This window comes from Falco punctatus (assembly GCF_963210335.1).
Source record: "Falco punctatus genome assembly, chromosome: 6".
Lineage (NCBI taxonomy): Eukaryota > Metazoa > Chordata > Aves > Falconiformes > Falconidae > Falco > Falco punctatus.
The window spans coordinates 44,030,085-44,042,709 of NC_137585.1; the positions used below are offsets into that span (position 1 = coordinate 44,030,085).

Genomic DNA, 12,625 nt, shown 5'->3' on the forward strand with positions numbered 1-12,625 from the left:
GGAGCTGTGACCCAAGAGGGCTCAACATTTATTGTTTTCCACTGATTTGAGGAGTTCAGGCTCTCTAAGAACTGGGGGCAAAGCAAATTTCCTCCTGGACCTCGTCTCAGCTTCAGCCAGCAAAAGGGAGACTCATACATGGGTTTCAACTCACAGAGACCCAGCTCATGCTCGGAGGAGCTGTTGCAGAACAGAAGCAGAAGGGGCAGGAACCAAGGTACAGCACCTGGGTATGGCAGAGATCTACCAGAGGAGTGTCCAGCCCTGGCAACTGAACCTTCTGCCTGGTGCTCACTGAGTGGTCACAGCCCACCTGGAGCCACCCAAACCATGCTACAGGTCTGCTGCTACTTTAACCTCCTTACCCCTGTTCTTTAGTTACCTTCAGCAAAGTTTGAGAATGACACTGGGAAATACCCATGTGGGAACTTCTCTTTTAAGATCTAACCTATGAAAACACGTGATTTACTGTGTCTAATAAAAATAGTATGTTTATAAACTCCAGCCATGATCAAAGCCTTCTTGTGCTTGCTACTGTTCAAAGCACAAGGGGTCAAATTCTGCCTAGAAGCAACCCTAAAAGCTGGCCTGGCGTAGTACTTCTTTATGTATTGAGTTGGAATTTGTAAAATGCAGTCATGCCAACAGTAGCAGGCCAGGAAGCAATAAACTGAGTACCTCTCAGGCTGGACCTACTGAACGTGCATGACAGACCTGATGGGCAGTTGCCTTCCAGACCAGACTTCTGGGCTACCAGAAATGGAGCTGTCACTTGAGGAAGTGGCAAATTATTTTCAAAGTTTATTTGAGTTTTTTAAAGAACTACACAGGGGCTGCAAGGAGATTTTCTTTCCTTGTAACAAGAACCCATCACAAGAGGGACTGTGCTTCTGCATGGCCTTCTTCCCCCTTCCTCCCCAGGTAGGCAAAGTGGCTCTTGATAGGAGTAGGGTTGGTGACATCCCCTCTAGCAGTGGTGAACCAGCTGCTCAAGCACAAGTGATAGTGCTCTCCACTCCAGGGAATGGCTGAATTCCAGGAAGGAGGTTTGAGTTCATACCTCCCATCTGGGTCTGTGCATATGTATATACACACGCGGCTACAGGTTGTGACAGTTTTCATTTAGTTTAATGAAATTACAAGCCATACAGTTAAAGAAATATACTAAAAAATAAAATAATCAAATGAATTTCAATAAATTATTCCTCTCATCCATAAAAAAATCATATTCTTCATTAATGCAGACGGTGGTTCCTGTTCAGCTCTAAGAGGGTGTGTGCATTTCATTTTAGATTTTATTTTATCTCTTCATGTTTCATAATCAGTAATTCATACTTCATTAAGGAATCACTGGCATACTCAAAAGGAGACTGGTGAGATAGACCAGACTTTAATGTTTGAATTGCGAAACTAGTTGGTTTCATGATTTAATCTAAAATAAGACTGAAAAAAATGTATCAACCATAACTGTCAAGCCACCACTGACCTTCCAGATTTGCCTGTTATCAGGGAAAAAAGATCATCAGTGAACTTTTCTACAAAGCATCTAAATTAAACTGTAATTAAACTACTGGTTTTAGAATTAGGGAAAATCTAGAATGATCTAATGGTTAGGGCACTGTCATACATGTTGGAAATATATAAGTGCAGGCTTCCCTGAAGTCACATCACTATTAATTGAGAAAGTAACTCTGGGCACTGGTTTGTCCCATTGCTTCTTTGTTTCTGATTAGCAGCTGCAACAGCTCTTTATACTTATGGCCCCAATGCCAAATGATATTTTAAAAACTAGAGAAGGAAATAAGATGCTATGGCATAATTCCATTAAACAGTTTTAACAAGCCCACAAGTGATGCTTTTGTACCTTTCTAAGATTAGAGATTTCATATTTAAAATGGTAGATTTGTTATCACAAGCTATTTAGGATTTATTAAAAAAAAATAAACAAAGAAAGGGAAAAGAAAGGCTTTTGGTGTGATAATGCTCAGTTCTACAGTGTTTAAAAATTAGGTGCTGGCTTTCCGTTGAAATCTATGATGATGCATGTAGTGCCTAGGGGCATGGTTCCATATTGCAATATCTCTGCTGGCGAAGCTGGTTTGAGAGGTTCCCGTCCTGAGGGTTTTGTTCCCACCACCACCCTCCTGAGTTTTCCTTCTTCTCATCTGTGTTGATTCAGCTGTTTGTGAAGCCATGCCACAAAATTGTATGAGTGATCAAGCAGTAGCACAGCCCTACAGAGCTGCACATGCCCAGCTGCAGGGATGGGCATGCAGGATTAAGGAAAGGTGGGACCTTCTTCAGCCAGGATTGTCCCTAGCAACAGTGGGAGGGGACACTCACAAGTAACAAACACATGTTGGGGGGAAAAATGAATGTATGATTTCAGGGTAAGGAACATATATATATATATATATTTTTTTTTTTTTTTTTTTTTCTTGGAGCCTAATTTTGGAGAGGTAAGTTCCCTGATGTGGTTCACAGCACAGCAAGAGTGGTAAGGGCTTGGGTGAGCAAACAGCACACCCTGATGTGTAGGGAGGAATCCCATAAGCAGATATTGCCACTGATAGTTTCGTATGTGGAAACCGCAAGGTAGGCTCCCCGTGGGAAGCAGGCAGTGAAGCTGGCTGCCTGAGGGGAACCACCAAGAACCAGCACCACCATCCTGCAGCCCACCATCAAGACATGTGGCAAGGAGAGCCCACGGTTCATCCTCCACCAGGGTCTTCTGCTCTCTGAGTCACTGAGGGCAACAGGAGAACATATCGCTCTCCTGAACTCACCTGTCCAAATCCTGCCTGTGTCACGTTTGAGTGCGGGGGAGGGTTGGCTCTAGCTGTAACCAGTCTTTTGAGATACTGCCTCGCTGACACAAGCTGTACAAGTGGTTCTCTAATACAATAGGTGGGTGTTCGTATTATTATGGTGCTTAATCACAGTTTACATGACGGTTTATTGCACTTGGAACTATTACCTCAGATCCATAATTTTAAAGTGCTATATGTTTAGAATTATTAAATTAGCATTTCATTAAGGCAAGGGATAAGGTGTGGATGTTTTAGGTTTGTTTGTTTTTTTCTAATTTATTTGTCATTTAAAAAATTAGTTTCATAAAAAAAATGGAGCATTACTCAAAACCCTACAACCATCCATTACAAACTACCCTTAAACTTTGGACCTTTTATCCTTAAATACCTCATCATGACAAAAAGAAAAGGAATCAAAATCATCTGTCCATGTAGCCACCCACTAGAAGAAAACAAATGTACAAATATTCAAACATAAGAGCTTATAAATGTGTATTTCCAACAAATACAATCTAAGTGAACTTAAAGCAAATAAAACTAAAAGAAAACCAAGAAAATTTTGATTTATATTTAGGAACCAGGATGTTGACATCTGACAAATAAAATTTAAAACCCTCAGCCTGTTACACAGAAGTTTTATCAAATACTCTGGAGAATGGAGAATATCTTACTAATCACTACTGAAAGTAAGTGACCAATCAGACAATTTAATTGATTTTTAGACTCATAGTACCTCTGCCTTTCTCTGGAAGTATCCTGAAACTTGGCACTTTTCTTTACCAGTCAGGTAACTTAGCAAGATACTGACATAGGTGTCACCCTAATTTTTGGAACACTTTTTTGCATATATGACTCTCTTTTTTGTTGGGTTTTTTTTGTTGTTGTTGTTTTTACACACAGGACATGATCTCATCAAAGAAAATTCGACAATCCTTCACCATGCAGGTTGATGGGAGATTTCTCTTTTGCTGAGAACCTCTGCAGAAACAGCATCACACCATATTTCAGCACAGTTTTACTGAAAACTTTCAGTACAAAAGTGATATATTCTGAACTACAGAATGAGCAACGCACACGGCAGCACAATGGCTGCTTCTTCAGGCTCTGGCTCACTGGTCAGAATCTCATAAGCAGCTGTAAATATCAGTCTTGCATTAATTTTCAGAATTTGCTAATGATCTTGGAAAGATCTGAAACCAGATGATCCTTATGTCCCACGACTCAGCAAGCCGGTTCTGCTCAGCAAAATACTTATGTGCACACTTACCTTTATTTTCTATATATACTTACATATATATAACACACAGGATCTTGCCTTTCCCAGTTATTTTTCTTTTCCTAGATTCTCTTCAAGACCTAAGAGAGGATGGAGGAGCTTAAACCAGAAATACCTGAATGTCAAAGTTATTAGTGTCAAATCTTGCAACGAAAATTCCTTAAATAATTTTTTGCACAATGCATGTGGATTATCTGTATATGCACCAAATTTCAGCATGACTGCTCATAGATTGGAGTCCTTGGGTTTCTTTGAAAAAGCCTCTGACTTGTATTGCAGTTTAATTTTTTTTGCATTAATACATTCAACAACATCTTTAAGCTACTTAAATCCAGATTAGTTTTCTCTTGATCCTTAATTATATCCTTTCAAAACAAATTTCCATCTGTTCTTCTTTAAAGTTTCCAACATCTTATCTTGGGAAAGAAACATGAAATGCAGTTTATTTCCTTGATAATTAAATAAAATAAAATACAATACAACCTCACTTTATACCATGTATCCTTTTCCCAGGTTCACAAGAGCTGCATTTCCTCCATTCTTGAGATCTTTACAAATAGAAAGAGAAGACATTTGTCGTATTTATGAGACTCCAGTTTTGGACAACAGATGAACAGGGCTTTTTCTCACACTTCTGTCTTTAGACACGTAAGCCCCGTTTTTTTGGCTAGATCTAAAACCAAAATGAAACAGTGTTTAAATACAGGCAGCAGAATCTGTTAAGTTTGATCTTAGTTATTGCCATACATGCTTCTAGCCTCCCTTTTGAATATATCTCCACAAAACAGGTCTAACTTGTAAGAAAAATAGTAATCAGGAAGCTAATAATTTTTTTCATACTATTGACACCAAACCGCTTCTTTTCTCTTATGACTTATAACCCCCCAACAAAGTGATAAAGTAGTTCTGACAGACTACATGTTTATTTATGTAAGTTAAGTTGAAGCAGTGAGGTTTAGATCCTTCAATGACAAGGGTGAGATAATATTCCCTTCCATGAAAAATATCTTGAAAGATACATTTACAAAACTTGTTCTTCAGCATTTTCCACTTAATTTTTAAAAATTAAATTAAAATTGTAGAATCACAGAATGGTTTGGTTTCAAAGGGACCTTTAAAGGTCACCCAGTCCAGCCCCCGTGCAATGAGCAGGGACATCTTCAGCTAGGCCAGGTTGCTCAGAGCCCCGTCCAGCCTGACTTTCAAGGTTTCCAGGCACGGGGCATCTGCCACCTCTCTGGGCAACATGTTCCAGTATTTTACCACCCTCATCATAAAAAATTTCTTCCTTCTATCTAGTCTGAATCTACCCTCTTTTAATTTAAACCATTACCCCTTGTCCTATTGCTACAGACCCTACTAAAGAGTCTGTCCCCATCTATCGTGTAAGCCCCCTTTAAGTGTTAAAAGGCTGCAATAAGGTCTTCCTGGAGCCTTCTCTTCTCCAGGCTAAAGAACCAGAACTCTCTCAGCCTTTCCTTATATCCTTCTGATCATTCTTGTGGCCACCCTCTGGACCCCCTCCAACACATCCATGTCTTTGCTGTACTGGGGACTCCAGAGCTGGGTGCAGTACTCCAGGTGGGGTCTCAGCAGCATGGCGTAAGGGGCAGGATCACCTCCCTTGACCTGCTGGCCACACTTCTTTTATAATAATTTCCCAGATTACATGGTTCTAAAAAAAAATCTAAGATCTGAAGAGGACGTAACAAATACAGAAATGCTTAAAAGCAAATCTACATGTAGAAATGCTTGGGGGCATTATGCTGCAGTATAATTAGTTCAGTCTCCCATTAGGTTAAATGAGCTTTGATTGAACATTATACTGACTTAATGTATTGGCTTTTAGTATTGGAGGGACCATAGTGGGGAACATATTCAGGACCTCTGCACACTGTTGCCTACTATAGACTGACACAGTGTGGGTTAACAGAGGGCATGGCACTATGGTACTGAGCAGCATCAGCTCCCTCACTCATTTTGGTGAGGTCTTAGTTCAGCTGTCCACTGATAATGATCAAGTATTAGCATTTCCAGCTGTTGTAAACTAGAGGGCATGGCATCGCTCTGCACAATTTACAGTGGGCGAAGACTTGTTTTGCTGCCAAGCAGGGAATGTTTTGGAGAGGTGCCCATCTATTGTTTCCCTTCCAGGAGACAAGCACAGAAAGTCTAAAGCCCAGGGACAGATTCAGGGTCTGCAGCCTACTGTGACTCATGTCTTATTTATTATGTCTATAGGAATTCATATTTCCATGGTAATAAGCAAATTCAGGAAAAAAAAAGAAAATAGTAGTTCTTGTGTTTCCCAAACTTTTAACACAAAATTCGGAAGGCACAGAGTTCCCGAAAAAGAACTATCAGATCTTACTGAAACTTAAAATAATGGTAATTAGTATTTTTTCAACTATCTACCATCCTTGTCAGGCTCATTGTTCTATCTGAAGTGCAGATTACAGCATTTAAATAATAGCTTGTCCAATTCCAAAAATACATGTAGACTATGTTAAATATTTGGCAGAAACCCAAGGAAATCTCATGTGGATATACTATGTCCAATCATGAAATTGCATTTCCTGCCAAAAACACCAATCCTTTATGCAACTCATTTATTTACTGATGAATTGTTTCTTTTTAGTTCCATTCTGAGATACAGAAAATAGCAGTGAACAAATCCTCCATAGCTCTGTTTGCCTGGTGTTCAAATCAAGGTTAGGTCCGAAAACACAGCAGATGTAATACCACTAAAGTTCACTCTGTTATGAGACTCTAAGTCAAAGAGTATGGTGTCTGGCTCACAAGTTTAGAGAGGTATAGGTCAGTAGATTTACAATTCAGAGTGAAATAGAAAGTATTTTGTTATGGTCTTTGGAAACCTATAGAACATGATGCATAATTAAAAGCAGAAAATATACAGGGATAGATCTTCAGCTGATGTAAATAAAAAATTATTAGAGGAGCTATAGTGCATGCCCTAAGTTTTCTGGCTTGTTTTTTTAATTTTTAAATTGAGCTGTCGAGTGAATCATTCCTCAGATATCAAGTGTTTGAAAAAACTCTCATTATGTGATGGTCATCTTCATGAAATTCTCCTAAGCTTCAAAGTTCACAAAAACTTGATGAGTACAGCACAGATTATGGCTGTACTGCCATACAGTACCGGTATGCCAGTATTGTGCAATAAAGCAGGATGTATGGATACTCAGTGTAAATCATCTGGTAAAAGCAAGGAATAGTGAGGTGATAAAGGTTGCTGACAGCAAAGTTATTCAGAATAATGAAATCTACAGCGAGCTGTGAAGAGCTGCAGAAAGCTTTCACATTACTGGAGAGACAGGGTGATAAAATTGCAAATTAAATTCAATGTTGATAAAAGCCAAGTGCTGAGGAAAAAATAACCCTAACTCTACATTTTCTAGTGGTACTCTACCTCTACTTCACTGATACCAGCTGTCATTTCTCTGGAGATGATCTAATTGATACATATTTAACTAAACTCTGAGCAATTGGTCTGTGCTTTTCTTCAGCTTTGAAAGCTGCTGTTTTTCTTTCAGATCTGAATATCTTATGTGCCCAAGAGCTTGGGTTTTTATTTTTCAAACTATACCAGTTGTCTAATGAAAGATATTACTTCTGCTTACAGATCTCATCACACTTAACTGCATATACATAATGAGCTCTTCCCATTGTATCCATTGAAGACATCCTTGTTTTGTCTAGACCCAATCAAGAGCCACTAATGAACTTCATACATTAATGTTTGTATGAAATGTACATGTTTGCATAAAATATGGCTGTAAATCTGCATGTTTATATAAAATATCAAGTCTGATGCGCTTGAAAGATTCACACACAGATTTATGAAGTGAGTTCCCACCTGAAAAAAACATTTTACCCTCCATAAGTTAAGAATTTAAGTGCTCTGCTGAGGGGAGGAGATATTCTGGAGGAGAGCAGTAAATAGTGCAGCAAAAGACAGAACAAACTGTCTTTTGAATAAGCCACAGCTAACGGGTGTTTCTGCAGGACACATTCACAATATATTGCTCCAGAACATCCCAAGAATACAAATACACAGTGCCATGTCAGCTACACAAGCCTCTTGAAGGGTTGGTAATAACGGGGGTATGTATAGAAAAAAAGTCTTGCATGTGCCAAGAAAGCTCTCCAGCCTCCAGCAATATAGTGGAGAGTATAATTGAACCCAGACAGTCCAGGAGAAGCTTATGAAAACTGAATTTTATTTTACCACATTCAGGAAAGTGATTGTGAAGTTCTCTGAAAGTTGCCAGCTCAGTGTTCAGCAGCAGCCAGAAAGGCAAATAAAATATTATGAACTATTGGGAAAGGATCAGAGGACAAAGCAGAGCGCTTTGTTAGACCACTATATAAATATCTGATGTGCCCATAGCTTGAAAACTGCTTGCAGTTCTGCTTATCTCATCTTTGATGGCACTATTTAAGTACAGGGAAGGTTGTCCAGGATGATGAGCAATATTGAATGGCTACCATTTGAGGAGCAATGAAAACTCACTGCAGGAATGTCTGAGGGAGATAAGGGTGCACTGTAGACAAATCCATGGGGGACAGATTAAACATGGAAGTCTGGATGCAGCCTCCAACATGAAAAATCCTTAAATCACCAGTTGCTGGAAGCAGGAGGGATCTTACTACACTCACCTTGGTTCACCCCTTCCCTAAGCAGACGCTGCGGGTGAGTGCTGGGAATGGGCTCCAAGGACAGGACTGAGCCCTGACACGGCGCAGTTGTGCTTTCCCTCTGCTAGCACAGACCCACAGCAGCACATTCAGACACAGAGGAGAGGGACAGGTTTGCTGTCATTTACTGGGGGGAAATTTGAACTCCAGAGTGCTGGGAAGGATTTCTGGATGTATTCCCAAGGTGTTCTAAAAAAGAAAGGTCTAGGTCAGAGAGCGCTTGGTTAAAGATCACATGCCTTTAATGCATCACTTGGTAGGTAAATTCTTCTTTGTGTGGGAGGTTAGGACATGATTTGTTCCTGCTGGCTTTTCCAGCTAGAAAAGATTCTCTCATGTCCCTTGGACAAAGTTTTGGTGCCTTGGTGGGAAATCTTATCACATTACCGAATTACTGAGAAGTACAGTAGCAGGATGCCAGGAACGAAAATGAGGAGATGAGCCCCAGAAACAAACCTGGCTGCAATAATCACTGCCCTAGGAGCGGCCCAGGAATGAAGAGGCACAACAAAACTTCAACCATCCCTAGGAAACCAGCAAGCCTTGTTAGCTAACCAGCAGAAATACCACTTAGCAGATGTCTACTTCAAATGTTGAATGTTCCTGAAACCATGTTTCTTCTTCACGTTAGCTCCAACAAAGTGCTAGTCTTCATTACAGCCATTATTAATGTATGCTCTTCATGCTTCCCAAGAGGGTGGTGGTGGCGAGAATGATTTATACATGCATTTCCTCCCGTTTGTGGGCTAATGTAGTCCTACTATGCATCATTAACAGACAGGTCCTGGTACACAGGAATAATAAATTAGCACCTGACCAGAAAAAAAGAAAGAAGTTAAGTACACATTGTCTCAGAAATATTGACACTGAATTTTACTGTTGGGTAATATAGATGAGCCACATGAAAGAGTAATGTTATTCACAAAGGTCTGAGCTCTATGATTTACACTGTCCCGCCAGAAGTATTTGAAATGAAACACAAAAAAAAAAAAAAAAAAAAAAAAAAAAAAGAAAAAGAAAAGAAAAAGAAAAAGAAAAACACAGCAGTAATTAAAGCCTCCAAATGTTCATGGTTTATTAGTCAAACACCATAAAGACTTCATTCATAAAACTCTTGGCACTCACAAAGCAAACTATAGCCTGTGAAATTATTTTACGTTTTACACATTTCTTGTTACATTTTCCCCAGGATGTTTGTGTCTTTCTCTTTGCACCCTGAGCAGGAAGGGAAGGTGGGCCACTCAGGTTATATGATATAAGTAAGCTGGAAGCATGGGTGCAGGGCTGACTTGCTCCCTACTCATCCCTACAGATCGCTGCTGCAATCTGACCTATATAAGGTGCAGACTGTGAATCCAAGCAGAGACTTGGGTTTGCTTTGTCTGCACACAGTGGTGTGCTCACCAGTACATTGAGACTTTAATGTATTTTACTTTTCTAAGCTTGCTGGTTTTGGTTTTTTTTTTTTTTCCTTCCAAGATAGAATTACAATGAACTAGTGCCCCGACTTTTTAAATTAGAAAATGGAATAGTTTAAACAGTACAAAGTGCTTAGTCTATGCTAACGTATTTAGAGGTCACATTTGCTTGTGCTTAGACTCACATTCACATGCACACATCCACACACATCTTGCAAGGACTCAGGAGGAAAATAATATGTTTTTAATTTTATTACCAGACAGCAGGAACAATCTCCTGTCTTTGAGACAGATGTAAGCTCCATGGGCTGACTAGGACTGAATGGGAGAGAGCTGCTCTTTGTTATGTCTACACAAAGTGTCTTCATGCAAGCTCAAAGTCTGCCTTGGCATATGACCAGCCACTTTAGGGTTGTATCCATACATTTGCTCTTTTCCCATTAGCGCTGGCCAACTGGTGGGCAATTCCTGCAGTTGGCGGGGGCAGCTCTAGGGGAGGGAGGCATGAGCCACCAGCCCAGCCTGGCACACATCCTGCTGGTCCACAACCAAGAGTGCAGCTCCAGAGGGTGAAAAAGTGGTTTCTGCACCTGCCTGCCCTGTATAGCCCACTGGGGCTCCAGGGGAGGTGGAAGGGCTCCAGCCCTGGACTTGGACCTGGGCACTGCTCATGTGGCAGGAGATGGCTTGTTATTTCACATCAGCTGCTCTGGCTGAGTCCTCATGGAGTGTAACAGCTCAGGAGCACAAGTTTTAGAGACTTTCCCATGTTGACACAGACCATGCTAAGAGCTCTTGCAAAGCTCCATGTGAACAAAACTATGCTGTCTTCTGCCCATGCTTCTTCCAAAGTCAAATTCCCTTCAGATTTTGAAATACTTGGGATTACATCTTGGTTTGAACCTTCTGCAGTGAAACAACAGCAAAAAACTTTTGGTGGGAACCACAGAGCCACCACTTTCAGGACTGAACCTACAGTGCCCGGTCAAAGGCATGCTGCTAAATATTCACTTGCATAAAGTAAAGTTCTTGCTCAAATTTAGAAAATTTAGGTAAATCATAATTTTCAATCTACTGCAAGCAATTAAGCTTTAGCACTTAAATTAACTACTTCTGATTAAATGTGATCCATTATTACAGCTGTGCCAAGTATTAGTTCTAAAATAAGTATACTGGAATATCCTGAAAACTAATTGACAGTTAAGAGTCTTATTGCTACTTAGAAGGCAATTTTTATTGTTTCCCCCTTCACATTTAATAACTGAGTATATCCCTTTTAAAAAAATTTCTAACTGTAATAAACTTAACTTCTAAGAAGGACTCCTTAAAAATTCTTATTTGACAGATTTTTATCTATTTTTAATAAAAGAACAGATAGTTATTTCATTCTGTCTCTTTTTCTGTTACAGTGAAATTATTCTATATGACTACGGTTTGACTAAAGTGTATTCCCATCGTAAGACTCATAATACTACAAGTTTTTTATGGAAAAGTATAAAATTTAATTTTGAGCAGCATGGCAGTGTTCTATTGTGTCAACACCTTCTTAGCTGTAACCAGAAGAACACAACAATTTCCTGGTCCAGATTAAAAAAGAATTGGTGAGTTTTACACTTTTTGTGTATTGCAATTTCCCCTCTCTTCCCCAAATGTGCTACAGGACACATTGTGAGCCTTGAAAACTTTTATTTAAATATCTATAAAGTAACAATGCTTAGAAAGGAAAACTTTCCCAAGCAAATTGCTGGGGTGTGTGTGTGTGGGGGGGGTAAATCAAATACCCATGGAGGTTCATAAGAACAACTATTGTGGAGTTCAATAGGCTTTAAGTCACAGGCCACAGGCCACTAGTACATGAATGAATAAATGGGGAGGTGATGAAAAGCATGGAATACATCTTTCTAGAGCAGGCTGAGGTTTGCTTTCAGATGTACCATCCAGCTGGAATACCACAGAAGAGCCCTCAGGTTCTGCTCACACCCAGCATTTTAGAAGGCACCACCCTCAGTTGTTATTAAATATACAATCCCATGGAAGAAGCTTTTAAATGCAAGAAGCTAATTAAAAGCCAGATTGTGACATTTAGCTGCAGGCTTAAAACGGGGACTGTTCCCTTCTCAGGATAGCTCCGGACAGAGCATCCCTGAGGTGATGCAGTCCCTTCCCCATGGCTTCAAGACTTGCAGTGTGGATGAACGGATAATTTTCCTGGCATCTGGCTGTGTTTTTTCCTACCTACCCAGACTTCCAAAAAAGCAGATTTTAATGCATTTGCTTTTTTTCTTGGCTTTTATTTAGACATTAACACCCAAAGTAAGGATTTGAGGAATATGCATATGATTAGTTCATTTTGCCTGACACAGAGGACTTTCCCCAGGCATGTGCTATAATGCTGCTGCTGC

General features: G+C 39.9%; 1 protein-coding gene across 7 annotated transcripts in view; it reads left to right on the forward strand.

Moving 5' to 3' along the window:
• Positions 1 to 12,625, forward strand: part of LOC308065436 (uncharacterized protein) — a 250,785-nt gene that overhangs the window by 123,381 nt on the left and 114,779 nt on the right. For 5 of the 7 annotated variants that reach the window (XM_080391412.1, XM_080391414.1, XM_080391416.1 and 2 more), the window contains one exon: positions 1 to 12,625. This exon is cut by the window's right edge. The exons of the other annotated variants lie outside the window; for them this stretch is intronic. The gene's annotated coding sequence lies outside the window, so the exon portion shown is untranslated. 7 annotated transcript variants of the gene reach the window in all.